Source organism: Spermophilus citellus, assembly GCF_964194105.1.
Source record: "Spermophilus citellus genome assembly, chromosome: 5".
NCBI lineage: Eukaryota > Metazoa > Chordata > Mammalia > Rodentia > Sciuridae > Spermophilus > Spermophilus citellus.
In genome coordinates, this window is record NC_138186.1 from 10,620,766 (window position 1) to 10,641,427 (window position 20,662).

Sequence of the window (20,662 nt, forward strand, 5' to 3'; positions counted from 1 at the left end):
TTGAGAGTCAGTCACTGACATTTCTAGACCTTGGTGAGCTAGTTATTTAATGTGGCCATTATTAAAGATAAAGTTGCTTTAGCTTGCAAGTAAATTAATTTAGTATGAATTAAATGCCACAGTAATTAGTGCCTTCTCCAAATTCTAAACTCAAATAAATGCTCAATAAATGAATACTTGAAAGTCATCGCTTCCTAATTATTTTACTATCTTCTATGTATCAGAGGTGATTTTCTTCTATAGCATCTATTGTAGAAATATTCTATCATGGAGAACGGCCATGCTTCCTAACTCCTCGTTCAGTGAAGTCTCACAGGTATATATTTACCGTGGTGGGAATATTGACCCTGAAGAAATGGGTAGATGTTACAAATCAGGGCTAGACTTATTTGTCTGGACTTAAGAAAGTGCTAAGACTGTTGTAACAGTTAAAGCAGGTTAAAGTATGTGGTTCTTGCAGCTCCTGCACTGTGAATAGCAGAAAGAACTGAGGAAATATTCTTTTGGCATTTGGGAACTATTACCTGATTCTGCAAGGAAGTCTTTCATGTCATTTACAGATGAGCAACGATCCAAACTGTTTCACCTTTGCCTTGCTCCCTAATGTAAATGAAAGTTTTAACTAATGTTATGGCCAAACCGAAACCATTTGCCCTTTGTAACCTCAGGTCAGCTACACCAGAAGTGGCTGGGGGTGTAGCAGCCTGTGAGGTTATATGGGAATTATATGAAAGTAGGTTGCATAATTAATTTTCTTTTTTCTTTTTTGTAAATTGTGGACCACTGTCCCTTGATGTCTAAAAGTGATAAGTTTTAAGAAACCAAAATCGACAAATGCTCAAGTTCCTCGTATAAAACGGTGTCATGTTTGCATATAACTATGGCCATTCTCCTGAATACTTCCAATCATCTCTGGATGACTTATGCTCCCTAATATAATGGAAATACTATGTAAATCGTTATTATACTGTATTATTTAGGGGATAATGATGGGGGAAAGGTCGGTATGTATTCAGTACAGATGAGATTTGTTTTTCAACTATTTTCAAGCTGTGGTCAGTTGAATCTTTGGATGAGGAACCTGAGGATAGGAGGGCCAACTGTACCAGGCATTCTTTATGTCAGTAAAAATGATTCCAAATTTATATATGTACATAAATGCACATATTTTTGGAGAGCCAGTTATTAAACATTTACCAGCATGTCATTATATATACATAGTACTTTTTTCAGAGAGTAAGTTTAAGCATATTGCTACTTTATCGCTAAATGTCAAAAAATATGGACATTCTCATTTATGACTGCAGTCAAATCTAGGAAAATAACATTAATACGATATAATCTGCAGATTGCATAATTGCAGAATTCACTCAAAATTTGTCACTTGGCCAAATATGACTTTCCTCATTCAGGATGTAATCCAACGTCACCTGTTGCATTAAATTCCTGTGTCTTTCATCCTTCAATTTGTAATAATTTGTTTTTAATCCCCCCCTCCCCATCTTTCATTATTCTGACATTTTTTAATGGCACAGGCCTGTCATTTCATCAAATGTTCTTTAATATGAATTGCCACAGGCTTAGAACCCAGGTTTTGTGCATTTGATTGGAAAACCAGGGAAGTGATGTTGGATCCCTATCAGTGCTTTCTGTCAGAGATTTGTTTATTTATTCGTTGTGGTGCTGAGGATGGAACTCAGGGCCTTGCTCGTGTTAAGTGTGCACAAATTGGAATCACTTTGTTAAGGTATTTGTCTACCAAGTTTCTCTTTTGTAAAATGATTATTCTGGGGGTCGGGTGATGTAGCACAGTGGAAGAGTGCTTGCCTAGCATGTGCAGGGCCCTGGGTTTAATCCTTGGCACTGAAAAAAAAATATATCATTTTCTCTTCTGTAACTAAGTATCATAAGGGAAGGTAAATTGAGACTACAGTATTCAGTTTCTCTACAAACTTTTATCCATTAGTGTTAGCATCCTTGGTTGATGCTGTAGTGTGCTAGTTGTTCCTATGGTAATAATCAATGCTTTCCCCCTAGTTTTACTATTCACATGAATTACCTGCATCCTTGAGTCACCATGAAGCTTCTTTTCTCCCACCCTCCTCTCTTCTTCCTCCCTCCCTTTCTTTCATTTCCATTATCTTAGAGATTTCTTTTATAGTCAATGGATTATTATCTCTTACTGTCATTGTTTATTCTGATGTTCAAGTTGTCATCCAGTTGCCTGATGGCAGTCCCTTCCAACTGGCTCCTGTGTGCTTTGGTCAGTCAGTTTTATGGTGGCCTCATTTAGGTACAGAAAAGTCCACCCTTTCAAGAAGAGAGTTGGGAAAGTTTTGACAACCAGACCATTTGTGAAATGGCCACCATGGTTCCCAGGACTCCCGGAAGTCCCCACGTGCCTCAGTGTGGCTACCCCCCTCCACCCCGGCCGGCTGCAGTGATCTAGCTTCTGGTTCTAGTTTTTCCTTTTCACGATGTACTTTTTGTTTGGCTTCTTTCTCTTTGCAAATAACTATTTGGAGATTCATCAACGCTGTTGCCTGTACAGTACTTCATTCGTTTCCATTGCTAAGTAGCGTTCCACAGCACGGCTGCTCCAGCTTCATTAGCCTTTACCTGCTGATGAACATTTGGGTTAATTCATTTTTGGCTTTTGAAAATAAAGCTGCTGTGAAAATTTGTGTACTTGTCTTTGTATAGACATGTTTTCATTTCTATTTTTTCCTCTTTCCACATTTTTTATTGGTGCATTATATAGTTTTGAGTGATGATGGGATTTGTTGATACATATTTGTACATGGACACATATAATAATATTATTTGGCCAATATCACTCCCCGGCACTTCCCTGCTCCCTCCCGCCCCCACTGCCTGGTCCCTTTCCTATATTGACCTCTGTTAGATTGTCATAAGACTCCCAGCACCCGCCTTACCCCACACCACACTTTTCTTTTTCTTTTTCCTCTCTGTCTGTTTACATATGAGTGACCACATGTGATCCCTGTCTTCTGAGTTTGGCTTATTTTGTTTAACATAATGGCCTCTAGTTCCAAGTATTTTCCTGAAAATGACATAATTTCATTTTTCCTTATGTCTGAATAAAACTCTATTGTGTTTATATATTACATTTTCTTTATCCATTCAACTGATGATGGACACCTAGGCTGGTTTCATAGTTTGGCGATTGTGAATTTTGCTGCTGTGAACATGAGTAGGCATGTATCACTGTAATAAGATGACATTCACTTTTAGGATAAATACTGAGGAAAGGTGTGGATGGGTCATGGTTGTTCCATGCCTCCTCTTTTAAAGAACCTCCATACTGATTTACATGGTGGTTGTACCAATTTACAATCCCACCAATACATTTTCTCCAGGTCCTCTCCAGCATTTATTATCATTTGTATTCTTGATGACTGCCATTCTGACTAGTGTGAGATGAAATCTCAGTGTAGTTTTGATTTGCATTTCCATAATTGCTAATGATGTTGAACATTTGTGTTTCCTCTTTTGAGAAGTGTCTGTATAATTCATTTGTCCATTTATTAATTGGGTTATTTGATTTTTTGGTTTCATATTTTTTGAGTTCTTTATATGTTCTAGATATGAATCCTGTGTCAGAAGAATATCTAGCAAAGATTTTCACCCATCCTGTAGGTTATCTCTTCACATTCCTAATTATTTCCTTTGTTGTGCAGAAGCTTTTTAATTTGATGCCATCCCATTTATCAACTCTTGGCATTATTTCCTGAGCTTTGGAGTCCTGTTGAGGAAGGTGTTGCCTGTACCTACAAGTATTGACCTTACATTTTCTTCTAGGAGTTGCATAGTTTCTAGTCTAATTCCTAGGTCTTTGATTCATTTTGAGTTGATTTTTGTGCAGGGTAAGAGTTAAGTATCTATTTTCATTCCTCTACCTATGGATACTGAGTTTTCCCAGCTCCATCTGTTAATGGGGCCATCTTTTCTCCACTGCACATTTTTGTCAAGGATCAGATGATTGTAGATGTGTGGGTTTGTCTCTGTGTCTTCTATTCTGCACTACTGGTCCATATGTCTGTTTTTTTATGCCAATACCATGCTGTTTTTGTTACTATAGCTCTGTGGTATAATTTGAAGTCATGTTTTGTGATGCCTCCAGTATTGCTTTTTTAGTTTAAGATTGCTTTTGATATTTTGGGTCTTGTATTCTTCCAAATGAATTTCAGGGCTGTTTTTTTTTTTTTCTAGTTCTGTGAAGAATGTCATTGGTATTTTGATGAGGATTGCACTGAACCTGTATATTTCCTTTGATAGTATGGCCATTTTAACAGTATTATTTCTGCTTATGTTTTAGTCAGCTTTTTCACTGCTAGGACCAAAAGAGTTGTAAGGAACAGTTGGAGGAGGAAAAGTTTTTTGGGGGGCTTTGGGGGAAAGCAGCTCAGGACACGGCCACCAGGAAGCAAAGAGAGAGAGAGCAAGAGAGAGAGAAAGAGAGGGAGTGGGGGAGACTGAGACTCCACTGGCCACCCCTAATGACCCACCTCCTCTGGCCACACCCTACTTGTCTTCAGTTACCACTCATTTAATCCCTACCAGGGGATTAATTCACTGATTGGGTTAAGGTTCTCATAATCCAATATTTTCACTTCTAAACCTTCTTGCATTGTCTCCCACATGAGCTTTAGGGAACACTAATATCTAAATAATAACAGCCTATCCATGAACATGGGAGATCTTTCCATCTTCTTGCATCTTCTTCAATTTCTTTCTTTAATGTTTTATACTTTTCATTATAGAGGCCTTTTACCCCCTTGGTTTGATTTCTTCCTAGGTATTTTATTTTTATTTTTTAATTTCTTAAAGATGAATACTTTTTTTGAAGTCACATGGCCAAATCGTTTTCCAAACTGATCATAACATTTTGTGATTCCATCACTAATGTATGGAAGCTATAGAACATTGCATCCGTATCAATTCTTGCAAGGTGGGTCTTTTTTATGTTTAGCCATTCTAGCAAGTTTGTATTTGCATCTCACTGTTTTAGTTTACAATTTCCTGGTAAGAGCATCTTTTCATGCTCTTTATGTGCCATTCACATTTCTTTTCTTTCTTTCTTTCTTTTTTTTTTTTTTGTAATAACTGGGGATTGAACCCAGGGCCTTGAACCCAGGGCCTTGTGAATGCAAGGCAAGCACTCTACCAATTGAGCTATATCCCCAGCCCTCCACATATCTTTTCTGATGAAGTTTAGGCTTAAATCTTTCACTTATTTAAAAAAATTGCTATCTTCTTATTGAATTATAAGTTCTTTATATTTTGTTGTGAAGAAAAATAATGTATTTGTTAATTTAAGTGAAGATTTAGGCTTAGAGTCAGCAAACTTTTTCTGTAAAGTTCTAGCTAACAAATATTTTGATTTAGTGGGCTACCCGGTCCCTGCTTCAACTGTTCAACACTGCCCTTGGAGTGCGGAAGCAGTCGTAGACATTATATAAATGAGTATGTCTGTGTTCCAATAAAACTTTATAAGAACAGACAGAGGGATGGGTTTAGCTCATAGGCTACGGTTTTGCCAACACTTGTTTTTGGCTTTAGTTTCTAGAACCCTTTTAATTTTTTCTTGGGACAGGGTCTCGCTAAGTGGGCTGAGGCTGGCCCCAAACTTGCCATCCTCCTGCCCAAGTCTCTGGAAGATTGAAATGATCGACATGCGCCACCCTGCCCAGCAAATCACACAAATTTTGATACACGCTTTACTTGTGTAAAAGTTTTATAGATTTAATCTTTTGAAAATGATCTGTCTTGTTTATTTCTTCTTCTGTCTCTACAGTGAAAAATGTTATTTTTTTTTTGTACACAAGTTATTTTCGGCCCTAAACGTGGCTGTTATTTTCTAATTGCAGTTGTTAACCTTACGAGTTAGATGTTCTGTCTTTCATATAAGGAGATGGTTTTTCACACTGGGCTGATTGAATCTGGGTTCCTTCTGTGAAATGCAAGATTAAAAACTACAGAGTAGTTATAAGCACTATCTGGTAGCTAAGGCATGGCACTTCATTTAAAAAGTCAGAACTGTAGGATATGCATGTGGAGACTATCTGTGAGCTTATCATGTTTTCTAAGTTATCTTTTGGACCCAGGAATCAGTTTTTCTCAGGATGCACTGTGTCATGAGACAGTTTAATGGAGGAAAGTGCCTTTCCTGGTCAGCAGGGCCTGGTTCAGTCACTAGTTCAGTGTACGTTCTTGGTCTCTGTCTTCTGTGTCAGAATCTCAGGGCTAGGGTGGGTTACATGTATTCCTTTTATAACGTCGTATTCCCAGGTGTTTCACATGAAGCTGGATGAGGGACTCCCTCTAAATGATGAATAGAGATTCTCAGGAGACTTATCTTAATGAAGAGATAAGAATAATCTCTAATTACGACATTGATTTTTATGTAAATAGGTGCTTCTAGAGAACTCACAATATTTTAAAAGTTAATAAGCAGCTAAAATGCTCTTTTCTAAGCCCTCTCTCCAAACTTGATTGCCACTGCTGAGATTCTTATGAAACTATTTTTTCATGCATTCTGCAAAAACAAACTTCAGAACAGCCTCTGCTGGATTTTCAAAAAAATACCAATTATTGGACTCTAAATTAAAGAGTAAAAAGTATTGTGGAAATTCAAGCCCATTACCATTTATTCATAAGGACAAGTGACTCAATCAAAACAGTAGCTTTGATGGATTAAATGTGTTTAAACAAATAGTTAACTATAATACTAGGGGATTAGTATTTCTGAAGAGCTCTATTTTTGGTAGAGCTTTAACTGATATTCTTTCATAATCCCTGTTTTTCCCTGGCAGTTGATGCCTCCATTTGTTTTGGAAATGGTCTTTTAATTTGTTGCATTTTAGCAATATTCCCTTAGCACACAATGTATAATTCCGTTTGCAATGCAAAAGCCTATCAGGTAAGATTAGGAAAGGACAAATAGTTGCTTGAAAATTGTTTTAGACCTGTAATAAAGAATCTGAAGATAGCCATCTAATTGTGACCCATTGATACAAGACTCTAAACTTTATATCCTCTTAGTCTGCTTGGGTAGCTGTAACAAAATACCTGAGATAGGGTTGTTTATAAGAGCAGAAATTTTATTTCTCACTCTTCTGGAGGATGGGCAGGCAAAGATCAAGGCCTGGTCTGATGAGAGGCCAGGCTCTGCTCTTAAGAGGGCACCCTGTAGCTGTGGCAGCAGAGCAGAGGGCTCTGTGTCCTCACAATGGGGGAGGGAATGGAAAGGCAGAATCATCTAGAAGAAGGTTTCCATCTCTGCCCTCATGACTTTACCACTCCTAAAGTCCCCTCTCTTGCCATTACCACATTAGTAATGACGTTTCAACGTGTAAGTTTTGCAAGATGTCAGACCATAACAATTACTGGGAAAAGTGATCTAAAAGTTTCAATGTCATCCCGGGGCCTTGTCCAGCAAGGGTTAATTTATTTAGAGAATATACTCTTTGTACTACTGACTAGCATTTAGATGCTGAAAACTTACGTGCTAAGGACTTCTGTTCATTAGATAGAAATGGTTTCTGATTGGTAGAAAAGATAACCCCAGTACTTACAGTTTTATTGCCCTAGAGGTCATTAGCCAGTTTGATTTATAACTCAGAAGACCTATTTTGGTGTACCTTTTTTGACTGACCACATAAATCTTCATCCTTTGAATTCTCCTCTGTAACTCTGCTATCCTGCTGGTCCCTCCAATAATGAATGACATATTTATTTATTTATTGTGCTGGGGATTGAGCCCAGGGCCTTAACCACTGACCTACATCTCCAACCCTTTTAATTTTTTCTTGGGACAGGGTCTCGCTAAGTGGGCTGAGGCTGGCCCCAAACTTGCCATCCTCCTGCCCAAGTCTCTGGAAGATTGAAATGATCGACATGCGCCACCCTGCCCAGCAAATCACACAAATTTTGATACACGCTTTACTTGTGTAAAAGTTTTATAGATTTAATCTTTTGAAAATGATCTGTCTTGTTTATTTCTTCTTCTGTCTCTACAGTGAAAAATGTTATTTTTTTTTTGTACACAAGTTATTTTCGGCCCTAAACGTGGCTGTTATTTTCTAATTGCAGTTGTTAACCTTACGAGTTAGATGTTCTGTCTTTCATATACGGAGATGGTTTTTCACACAGGTCATCAAGAAAGCTTTCAGTTTAGCCAGCACGTGATTGCTGTGTTTGTACCAGGTTTAAGGAATATTGAAGCAAGTGGCTCAGATCTCTGCATTCCTCTGGTGCCTCCTGGGCTGGAGAGAGACAGCTAGGCAGGCCACAGGTCAGAGATTTGTACCAGGTGTACCTCCCACGCCTACCTGCTTCAGCCTGGCTCTTGGTTCTCTTGCCACGGGAAAAGAGGGCACAGACTTGTTCATAAACCTTCCTTAGTCCTGGTGACACGTGATAGGGCCTCAGCAGAATGCGTGAGTGTGGGCTAAAGCCAGGTAGACCTGGAGTCCCGGCTCCTCTATTCACTAGCGAGAACCTTGCAAGTTGATTCAATGATCTGTGCCTCAGTTTTGCAGCTTCCAGGAGAGCAGAGTAGTACCTCTACATGGAATTACCGTGCAGGTGAAGTGGGATTTGCTGAGAAGTGTTGTCTGAGCAGGGCTGGAGGGCCCAAACTCCGAGCATTCCAAAGAAACTGGCCCTTGAGGCTTCTCAGATAAAAGCTCAGCTTTTGGAATATCCTGCTGATAAGAATGTCTTTATGTCCCTGAGGCCCTGGACCATGCCAGCTGGTTTCTGATAATGGTGTGATCTGTGGCTCAGGCCTTGGGTCATCCCATGTCAGTTTGACCTCCGGGGGTGATGGAGCCTGATTAATTGAGGCCAGTCACGTCAGTGCTCCGTGTCTGTGTAGCTGCCCTCCCATTAGAACCCTGGACACCAGGCTCAGGTGAGTTTCCCTGGAGGACGGAGCCCTGTTGGCACTGTATGTCATTGCTAGGAGAATCAAGCATTGTGTGGATAGCCCTGGGAGAGGACAACCTGGGACTCACCTCTGGTCTTTCCCAGCCCCTTGCCTGGACACCTTTTATCTTTGCTGATTCTAATCTATGTCCTCATGCCAGGGTCAATCGCAACTGAGTAAAACGGCTCTTTGAGTTCTGTGAGTCCTCCTGGTGAGTCCCTGTACGTAGGGGTGGTGGTAAGGACCCCTGAGGTAGCCTGACGCACAGTAAACTGGGTCCCCTCTTTGCTTGGCTTCTGTTCCTTGGCTGTTCATCTTTCCAGCCTGGTTAGGACCCTTTGGACCTATTGACTGATCTTGCTCTTTCTGCTTGACCTAAAGATCATTCTCTGGAATCTCTGTTTTGGAGAACAAAATATCTCACCTCAGTTGGCTGGTTGAAGACAGCTCCCTTCAGGTTCCTGCTTCAAATCTATGGCCCGAGTTGATGTTGAACTTCTGAGGTGTGTCTGTGGCTTCCTCCCTCACTGGACTATAATTCATATCAATACTATCTTTTATTTCCTTGCCATCTCCAGTTCCTGCTACCTTAGAGAACATGGGGGCCTGGCAGCCACGTTGGCTAGGACAAGTTGCTCAACTTCTCTGAGCTTCAATTTCTGCATTTGCAACATGAAACCAGTACTCCCCATTTCATAGGTCCATTGGGAGACTGATAGCCCCTTGATCAGCTGAGACCCAGATTTAGAGTTGGGTGGCCCATTCATGGGGTTGTTTGCATATTTGGCAACAAACCTCTCTAACAGGTGTGGAATATTAGGGGGCACTTGGGCAGGGCCACTCCCATGCTCTGATTTATGTAGGCTCTATTAGTGGAGAGAGCATGACCTCTACCTACAGCCAGGGGTCGGAGTGAACAGGCATGACTGATGCACCCTAGGGCAGGACAAGCCGTGAAAGTGTTGCTAAAATTGGCTGAAATCTTACTATAGACTAAACTCTGTTCTAAGCAACTAATGTGTAGAATTTTTTTTTTTTTTTTTTTTTTGGTACTGGGGATTGAACTCAGAGGCACTCGACCACTGAGCCACATCTCTAGCCCTATTTTTGTATTTTATTTAGAGACAGCATCTCACTGAGTTGCTTGGTGCCTCACTATTGCTGAAGCTGGCCTTGAACTTGTGATCCTCCTGCCTCAGCCCCCCAAGCTGCTGGGAATACAGGTGTGCGCCACTGCACCTGGCAGAAAACCTTTGGATCTTTATAATCCCTCAGAAGAAGGCCATTTTTTGAATTGGGAATCTAAGGCATAGGGGAATGTACTTCACTTGTTCAAGAAGATCCAGTTAGTGGGTGAGAGGGGACGAGAGAAACAAGTGGAGATCCAGGCCCTGAACTGCCATACCACACGGCCCTCGTGGAACCAGCTCCCTGCCTCCCCCAGGCAGCAGAAGTGGTGGAGAAAGGGAACTCTTTATTACTGGGAACATAATAAGCTCTGCGGGGAACTTTCTCGAGAGTTGGGCAGTAAAACCAGAGTCGCTTCAGCGTGAGAGGCTCCCCCTTGTCTTTGTGTGGAAGGAGCTGGGTCCTCGGGGTAAAAGGGGCTTCTCCAACCTGGATGGAGAGACAGTCCAGTGGAAGAGCGTGCAGGGAGCACCAGGCTTTCCAAAGCAACTGCTGTGGACGTGGCGCAGGACACCGGGTGTCTGTGGTCAGCCTGCTGGGAAGCCCTGTGATCCCAGAGACCTGGTCAGGACTCCAGGGGCCAAACCCTGCGGCCCAGACTTTGAGCAGCACATCCCTTCCCCTGCCTTTGAAGACTTCTGCCTGGAGCCTAACAAAGGAAGAGAAAAATGTGTAAGCCATAAACGCCCATCTCCACAAACACTGGACACTGGAGCTAACCCTTGGCCACCATCGAGAATCAAAATGCACCCTCGAAGTACCACTCTGCCTCCCGCCTGTCGTCCCTCCCCCAGGTCACCACCACCATGCCATCCAGATCCTTGGGTTGGTTTCACCTGAGTCCAGTCTGTATGTGAGTGTCGCACTTCCCCTGCGGTTTCGTGTTCACCGTTTATATCCGTCTTGTTGTGGGCAGGAGTGGATCCTTCTCTCACCGAGGGAAACCTTGTTCTGTTGTTGAGGGGCGTGGGGTAGTTTCCAGTTTGGGGCTCTTCCCCTTTTGAGAACTCACAGGAAGACTGTGAGGGGGGGAGGACTGAGAACCCCCCCTGGGGGGATGTGAAACACATTCTCAGAAACACTGGGAGAAGAGGACCCCTGGAAAGCACCACCAAGCACCTCAGGCTGGAAGGTAAGGAGTGGGCTGTCAATTCGCCTTCCCTTCCCCTCACTGTCTGGAGAAGTCCGGAGCCCGTGGGTCTTGAGCATTAGAAACAACGTCTGAAGGCACCCCAAAATGGAAGCTGCCCGTCTCGTTGGCCGCACACTGAAGAAGTACTGCTCTGCCTCCCACCTGTCGTCCCTCCCCCAGGTCACCACCACCAGAGTCAACTTTATGAACCAGTCTTCACGTAGAACAACAAAAGGAGACGGTGAGAAGAAAGGAAAGCACCTGGGAAAGTTGTACCTGCCCAGGAGGGTGCTGCTGGTGTTCTCACTGGGCACCCAGAGGGCTCCATCCAGGCCACGGTAACAGAACACCATCGACTGGTGGCTTACAAGCCACAGAAATTTATTTCTCACAGCTCTAGAGGCCGGAAGTCCAAGATCCAGGTGCCAGCAGATGCGGTGTGTAGTGAGGATCTTCTTCCTGATTCATGCAAGGTGCCTTCTCACTGTGTCCCCAGATGGTGGAAGGGTTGAATGAGCTCCCTGGGGCCTCTTTTAAAGGAGCACCAGTCCCATATGTGAGGGCTCCTGATGTAACCACCTTCCAAGGGCCCCAGAACCTAAAGGTTATGAGATTCGAATGAAAGTCAAACCTGAAACCCCCAGGTCATGAGCACGTGGTGAGAATTCCTCTCTTAATAAAGACCAAGACATTCCAGATGCCTCTTGCTGCATCACACCCTACCCCGAACACTACAGCGAAACACAATAATGAGTGATGTTTTCTCGCAGTTCTGCTCTCTGGCTGAGCCCAGCCGAGCCATCACCATGTCTACTAGGCACAGAGCGTCAGAGGTGGCTTTTCCCCTCACAAGCCTAGGGCCTCCACTGGGATGGCTGCGCCATCTGCCTGCTCTTGGTATTTATCTGTCCACTTGACCTTGCCAGTAGGATAGATGGACCTCTGTCCCTGTTGTCCTTACCAATTTTCATGGTCAACACAAGTCACGTTGGCCAAACCCAGAGTCAACGCGGCAGGGATCCACGTGGCTGCCAATGTCAGAAGAAGTGGATTACGGGAGGCCAGCCAAGGTCATTATAGGAACATACTTTTCTTCCCTCTCACAACTATAGAAGTGCTCCATCGTAAGTCAGGGAGTAGGAACCTCTCTTTTCATTCCTCTCTTCTTGAAGGAAATTACCATCCATGATCAGTCCAATCACAATGCAGCATCTCATGAGGGGTCCCATCCAAGGACCATCAGGGACCCTGGGGTGTGTGTGGCTACCAGGCTGTTGCTAGGGTGGCATCTGCTGGCAGCTCTGTAGCCAACCCCACTTGGCAATTTCCATTACAATGTGGCGTTCCCAATATAAATTGTCCCAGATGCACACTTTGGAGTATGGGGTTTTATTTTCATTTGGTTTTATTTTTTAAAACCTAGGCTGAATATCAAGCCGCCTGACTTGGGGTTTTCCCCCCTTGGATTTTATTTTGAGAACTTGGCATGTTTAAAGCCACCGGAGGATGCCATATTCATCATTCCAGACATACAAGCGGATGCTTTACTTTGGGCCTTTTGCTGAGGGAAGAGAAGAGGAGAATCGTTAGAAGGGAGGCCATTTGCAGCCCCGGGCTGGTCTGATCTAAGGCTTGGTGCTGCTCACCTGGAGAAGGTCTGGCTCTGCTTTCCCAGGGACCTGGATGATCTGTCCCTGTTGGCTCCTGGTGGCATCCTGCCCCTTCTCTTGGTAAATATATCAGATTTGGAATTGGTGTCTTTTCCCCACCAAGCTTACCTTCCTCATTCAATTTCTCTCCTCCTCCCCCTCAACTGTGAAATTAGTTTGAACATATTCAAGTTTCTAAACCCCACGGTTAAAATTTGACAAGCCCAGCATTGTTAGCATCACATACATTTTTCGAAGGGGTGTGAGAGTATGTGTTTTTCTTTTCCATTTCCTTGGGTACAATTCAGCCCCACACATGCGTGTTGCTGTAAGCTAAGTTATTTTTATTATCTCTCGCCTCTCATTTCAAATATCAAGCAGAGTTAGGTTCTGAGTCTTTTATCTTCTAGCTTGGCATTTTGGGGGAAACTCTTTCTATTGAAGTGTCCATCCCACTTCAGCTGTTTTTCTAATTCTCATTTCATGGCTCATAAACAAGAAAAAATTTCAGAGAATGGCATTCCTGGTAACTCTTAGTGGTAAATGTTTTGAAGTCAAATGACAACTCCATCCAGTAGATTTCCAAAGTTTTTGCAGACAGTGAGTCAAATTTCTGTCTTCATCTAGAAAATAAAAATGGGGTATCAAGTTTCCTTTTTGAGATCTGGAAGCTTGAAGAATGTCATTAATTTCCCTGTAGCTTTGGGCATCTCTGGATCTGCAGGATGGTTTTCCTGGAATGTACATTAAAGACCGTGCCCTCTTCAACCCCCAAATCACTACCCACCATAGGGGGATTGTTTGCTTCTGGGCCAGTGCCTTCGAGAGCCGTTTGTAGGGAGGAACTCACATAAGAAAAGAAGGTCATTCAGGCTCTTCCACGTCACTTGAACAGAGCAACTTGTGGGCATGCCAACCACGTGAAACAGGACATGGTCTCTCTCATGGCTAAAGGATATCGAGTCTAGTCTTTTTTTGATGGGACTTTCCCAACTAAGTAAGATTTTTCCATAGCTCAGAACAATCTCCATGGATAAGTTCCAACTTTGCTGGGACTTCACCGGCCCTTTTGAATGTCCAAGCTAAATTCTATTCAGTGGGGTGGATCAAGCTGCCATGTTGGCCTGTCCTTGTTAGATATTGTGGGAGGTCCTGGCCAGGCCCCATTAATATGGAAAATCCATGAGACAGTTGCAGATAAAAGAAGGGTACATAATTAGGACTCAGATGCAGAAAAGGGACACAAGGGCAAGGATTTTAAAGGTCCAGAATCTGGACGGGAGGCTTGGGGGACAGGACTCTCTCTCTCAGCCACAGAACCGCTGCTGTGCCTGGTAGCGTAGTTTGTTTTGAGAGTTGGGTAGGTGAGGAGAGGTGGGAGGGTACAAGCCAAGAAATCCCATCGCTGGGTTTTCCTTGGACCTGGGAAGTGGCAGAGAGGGCAGCTGCCCTGAGATGACTTGAGTTGAGCCCACAAAGGGGAATTGTCACCTTCTCGGCCTCCAAGATTGGGGGTGAGGGTGGAGATGGGAGGCCATGAGACTGAGTTGTGGCCAATGGGATGTGAGTAGGAGAGAGAAAACCACTCCCGGCAGGGCCCTTGACCCCTCCTCCGTGATCCTGGGTTCTCCCTCCAGGGATGCAGGCATGAACGCTGGGTACGGAAGGTGGCGGAGGAGCCTCTGTCAGCTCTGTCCACAAATGGTCACGTGAACCGAGTTCCCCGTCGTCCTCCATGTGCTTCCTCCCTCCAGCCTCCTCCATTGGTTGGAGCAAAACTGAATCACCTCAGACTTTGTTGAGCCCCCAGGAACTTGGAGTATACTGGCTACAATGGACAGCATCAGCTCAACTAATCCAGGGGGGTTCCTTACCCTTGCGGGTGGCTGGTCCCTGCCTCCCCATGGGGAACCCTCAGGAGACAGGAGAAACCTTAGAATCTCTTCCAGGTCTAGGCTCTTCTTTCCTGTTCAGACTTGCGTCAGCTTGTGAAGGTAGAAGTGACTGCTCTCCATGCGTTTCATTTCTGCCTTCTGCTGAATCAAGACCTGGTTCTGTCGAATCTGGGGCCTGCTCCAGATCTTTTATTGGGGCACCACAGTTGAACACGGTGGTGGGATTTGCTGTTACATATTTGTACATGTGCACAGTGGAGCAATATAATTTGGCCAATAACAAAATTCCTCTCTGATGACGGTATGCTGTTGTCCGTTCACGTGATAGGCATTTATTAAGCTCCTGTTATCTGTTGGATCCTGGGCTGAGACAGCAAAGAACATAGTTTTTCTTCCCAAAGGCTTCATAAATTCAGCAGAGAAGGAAGAGATCCATATGGAAATGAGCGGGAGGCTAGCGATGCCACAGTAAACAGATCCTTCAGGAATCCAGCAAAGGGAAGATTCGTGGGGCCTGGGCTGAGTTGGAGAAGCTAATAGGAGACCAAGGTCCTGCTTGGCCATTTGAGGGGGTCAGAGCACCAGGGTACAATGAGTGACGATAGGTCCTCATGTGACTCCTAACAGGCCCCTGCTTAGCACAAGAGCTCCTCTCCTTCTCTATGGAGCAGGAGGGGGGCATTGTGGTCCAGTGAGGCTGAGGCTCTGCGGTGACTGGAGAGGGCCAGGGTGTAGGCTGGCCCACAGTCTCTCAGGGCTCCGGCAGGAGGGGAGAAATTCAGGACTTTGGGTTGGCTCTCCTTGTTCCAGGCCTCTGAATGGGATGACACTTTTCTGGGGGGCCCTGCCATAGCAGATTCCTTTCAACTAGTGATGTGCTAGAACCAACTCATTGATTTAAGAAAGTTGACTGACGAAGTTTCAGGGAGATGAGCTGGCTGTTAAATGTACCTGTTAAATTAAACTATAAGCCTTATATGAACTTACTACTTGCTGTGGTTTGAATAGTTATTCCCCTCAGGCCCATGTGTTGTTAAAGGCGTGGTCACCTGGGTGACCCTTTTGAGAGGTGGTGGAGCCTTTAAGAGGTGGGGCCTAGTGGGAGGAGTTAGGGCATAGTGGGTGTGCCCTCAAAGGGGACTGTGGGACTCTGGCCCCTTCCTCTTTCTCTTTGCTTCCTGGCCATGAGGTTTTGCTCAGTCACATGTTCCTGCCCTTGTGTGTTGCTTAACTGCAGGTTCAAAATAGAAGCAATTGATAATGGACTGGAGGTTCCAAACTGTGAACCAAAATAAAACATTTTCTGTTTATAAATTAATTGCCTCAGGCATTTTGTTAAAGTGATTGAAAGTTGGCTAATTCTCCACTTAAAAAAATTAGATTAAATAAAGATAAGAAATACGCAGAGGTCATTAATTCCTGAGCATTTTGCTTCATTTTCATGTTCTAGAAGTTATTTATGACTATTTGTAGTTGTATGACGGTCTTAGGGCTTGAATTTTTACCCCCCCTCTCAAATGCTTATGTTGAAATCCCAACCCTTAGTAAGAACTTGACTTTATTAGGGAACAGGTTTTTTTCAGTTTGCTCCACTGTGGAACCCGGTGTTGAGGTACCTCTCCCACTCCCCCCCTTGTCCTGTGACTTTGCTTCATTGATGGCTTGAAATAGCCACAGCAGCTGGTTTGTAAACAAACCTACACATCAGGGCTTGATTTATTGTTGTGCTGATTGTCTAGACAAAGGGGTTGACAAAGTACAGCCTGCCAGCCAATCTAGGCTGCTGCCTGTTTTCGTAAAAGTTTTATTGGAACTCGGCTACCACACTCTTTTGAGTGATGTCTGTGGCTGAGTTCACGCTACATGGCAGAGCTGCATAATTGAGACAGAGACAGTGTGCCTCCCGAACTTAACAGTAGTCACCGTTCGGCTCTTTGCAGTCAGTCAGGGCTTCCTGAACCCTGGGTCTCAACTTAAGAAAGCGATGGGATAATGCTAAAAATATAGATAAGATGTCGAACATCTCTGGCTATAGCCATTACTTTGTGAAAAGCACCCCCCAAAATTAAAAAAATAATAATCTTGCGATATTTGAAAACTAGGCTCTAATTCTGTAAAGAAGTTCCTTCTATCATCGACAAATGAGTCAAGTTCCACTTGTTTTGATTGTTTTGTTTCCTCTTGTTTGCATAAGTGAAATATCAATCAACAGCTATGCTGAACCTACATTGGTTTATCAATTACTGCCTTCTATTGGCCATAAAGTGTGTCAAATGGCAGTGGAAGTATATGCGAGAGAGAGTTGGCTATCTGGAATTCACCAGGTGATCATGTGTATGGCGTAACAGGTGAAGTGTGTCATAAACCTATGTCTACATACACAGAGAGCCAGTTGTTAACCATTTACCAGCACACCACTTCCCCCGGTCTCCGTGTCACATGCACAGCTGGGCAGAGGGCACCCAGTTCACAGAGCTGTTGCAATATGACTTTGGCCTTGGCTTGGATTCACCATTGTGTAGGTTTGGACGACAGGAGACTTCTTGGTGGAAACAACCGGAGCAGAAAAGCTCAGGGCACCAAGGAGCTGGCCTTGGTGAGGATCTGCTCAGGGTGAGAGCGTAGCTCCTGCCAAGCTTTCCCAGGGGAATCGGGCCTGCCGCTGAGAGGGCTGGAGTGCAAATCAGGAGTTTGGATGTGCTCCCAGCAGCAGCAGAAGCCCTCGGGCAAGGGGCAGCAGGCTGAAAGTAGTGATTTAAGACTCGGGATTTGGTAACATTTTGAAGGACAGATTGGACAGGAACAAGCAGCTCGGGGCTGTTGCAATCTGTGCTTTAGAAAACAGAGCTCGGGAAGTCAATGGCTCTGCCCTAGGCGTGCTGTCTGGCATTTGTAAGGAAGACTTGCAAAATGTTAAGAAATGGGATCCTTGCTTGATTGTGGAAGTCTCAGTGGGAACCCCAGAGTCTACACAACAGAAAAATAGAAAGGCCCTTCTGAAAGGCTTTGCCAAATGCCATCACGTGGCCTCTGAGAAATGAAGAAACAGTTTTTCAGTAACCTTTTCTTGACAGCAGGCAGACGCAGGTGAAGGCCTCACTCTGAAACTGAGAAGGATGGGGATTTTCAGTAAGTTGAGAAGGCTCTTGGGCTCCGTGGGGCCTGGCTTGGGGTGGGGCTTCCCTGCACCCTGGGTTCACTCCTAGCAGAGGATTGAAACGGCTTCCCAGCCTCCCCTGGCCCAGGCGGGCAGATGCCAGGACAGTTCCCCTTGGTGTAGCAAAAGCCCAGCAGCTGCCTGGGACGTGGCTGATCCCTTGGCACCCAGCAAGGCAGTGACCTCAGTCTGCATCGTTTAGACGGTGGCCTCCTGTCCTCAAGAGTCTCCCCACAGCTGCCTCCACCTCCCAGGTCCATGTCTGATTTGAGGCAGGAAGGATTCAAGGAACTCTCAAGTGACACCCTGGTGGACAGTCTCCTGCTGTGGGTGGGACAGCTCTATCCCTCTGACCCCCAAGAGCTGGGTAAAGTCTTGTTCATGCCAATCCCACTGTGGCCTCCTGTCCTGCCGGGTCCCTCTGTGCTCATGCCTGGCTGACAGCTGTTGAGCTGGCCTGCACCCCCAGGATGGCCACCGGCTGGATCTTCCTTTTCTTCCCTCTGCATTGGACTTTAGCGAAGCAGGAGAAAAGATAAGAACTTTGAAATCAGTCAGATTGCTCTCGACTCTATGCTTTGCCACCAAGTAGCTGTGCAGTCTTGGAAAAATTAATTAACTTTTCTGAGTCACAGTACTTTGTCTGGTGTTATGAAGATCTTATCTATCCTCTGCTGTGTGCTGTGCCACCACAGGTCCCAAGCAACTGGACCAAGTGACCGTGGACAGAACCTCCAGTACCATACACCTAAGCAACCACTCCTTCTTTTAGTTAGTTTTCTCAGGGATTTTGTTACAGTGACCAAAATCTGACTAACACATTTGTAATAAGGTGGGAATACCTGTGTCAGAGCTGGACAGGAGTACACACCCACCGTCTCAGCTACCTGGGAGGCTGAGGCGGGAGGTTCATAAGTTTGAGGCCAGCCATAGTAACTTACTGAGGTCCTGTCTCACAATAAAATGAAGAGGACTGGGAATGCAGCTCAGTGACGGAGCACTTCCCTAGAGGGCACGAGGCCCTGGTTCAACCCCCAGGACCGCAAGGGAGGAAAAGAAAAGAAGAATACTTACGTCAGGTTGTCCTGAGGATTAAAAGAGATGACAGAGCTCGGCTCCCTACTGGGCAGGGCCTGTCCGTTATCTAATATGTAGCTGATATCACAGGTTGAGATACTCTGATGCGACAGCTCGAAATCAGTCCCCAGCCGTTGCTCCAGTGCACATTCTGACTCCGTCTCTCTGGGGCTGGGCCTGAGACACGGCGTGTTTATCAAGCCCCCAAGGATGCCCATGTCACTGGGCCTCTGACCACACTTTGAATAGTGTGGCATGACGGCGGTTCCTTCCCAGCCATCTGCGGCCTCCAACGCCCCCATAGCCCAGAGGGAGGCTCTGACTTCCCGCCAGAGACCCAAGGCCTCCTTCTCCTGCCTCCGTCCAGCTGTTTCAGGAGTCATGTCCCTAAATGACTTCTGTCCCCCAGGGAGCAGATGCCAGAGCAGGCAGAGATGAGAGGTGGGTGTGCGTGGCAGGGAATTTAAGATCAGGACAACCAACAGGCCGGATGCGGGCACCCGTGCTCAGCAGGGGCAGACGAGGGCCGTGGCATCCACTCAGAAGGTCGGAAGAACTTCAGTGTTTTTTAAAACATTTAAGATGAGTGAATCCCAGAGAGCTGGGATGTGGGGAATAATTGGAGGGAGGTCAAGTTTCTGTCCCAGAGCCAGGTGTGCCCAGGGAAACCAACGCAGAGGCCCAGGGGCCTGCTCCTACCCAGGTTTCATTCCTGAGACACATCCTGTCTCCTCTTGTTTTACTTTGGCCATCGCGGGCCTCTGTGGGAGGCTTCAGAGGGGCCTCCCTCCTTCATCAGAGGTCCAGATCGGCCTCCTCCTTGGAGGCCCAGCTCAAATGCCACCTCCTCGTCGAGGCCCCAAGTCGACGCTCCACCAGCTGCCTGCCCGTCAAGTTACCCCTGGCTCCTCCCTCAGCTGCACTGTTGGACAGAGAGACCACAGCAGGAGGACCCGCACAGCTGGGCGGCTGCTGTAGTGGGCATTATGTCTGCTTCAAGGAGCCCTCAGAACTGTCTGGCTCCCACCCCGTTCCCCTCCACCTGGCTCTGAGTGGTCCTCCCTTCCCCCACTCAGACCACACCTGGCCATGGGGCAGTGGTTCAGCCCTGGACTGACTGGTCTGTAGCTCATCTTCCCTCCTCAGGGAGCTGGGAGACGGTACCTTGCAGCTGTCTGCTGGTCGCTGAGAGAGGGGGACCCTGTTCTACTGTCAGAGGGTCTTCATAAAGGGCCAGTAGTCAGTGTCCAAATGGACAGTTCCCACTGCCCTTCCCAAGAAGCTTCTCGGTGGCTCTTGGGAAGAGACCGACTTTCCTGTCCACGAGCCCAGCTTAGAGACTCCTTTGAGGGAGTCTCCTCCCTTTCTCCCCTTGAAGCATGCCTGTCTTCTGAACTCCAGGGCCGCAGTCACCTATCACCTTTGTCTTCTTTCTGTCTTTTTTCACGTATGTTATCACGCAGACGGGGGATGGATTATCCTTGAGGGCAGGATTCGTGTTCCAAAATATGAACAGTCTTTCCTCAGTATCTGTGGGGAGGTTGGTTCCGAGACCCTGCTCCCCAACCCCATCCACGATGCTCAACTCCCTTATATAAAATGGCCTAGTGT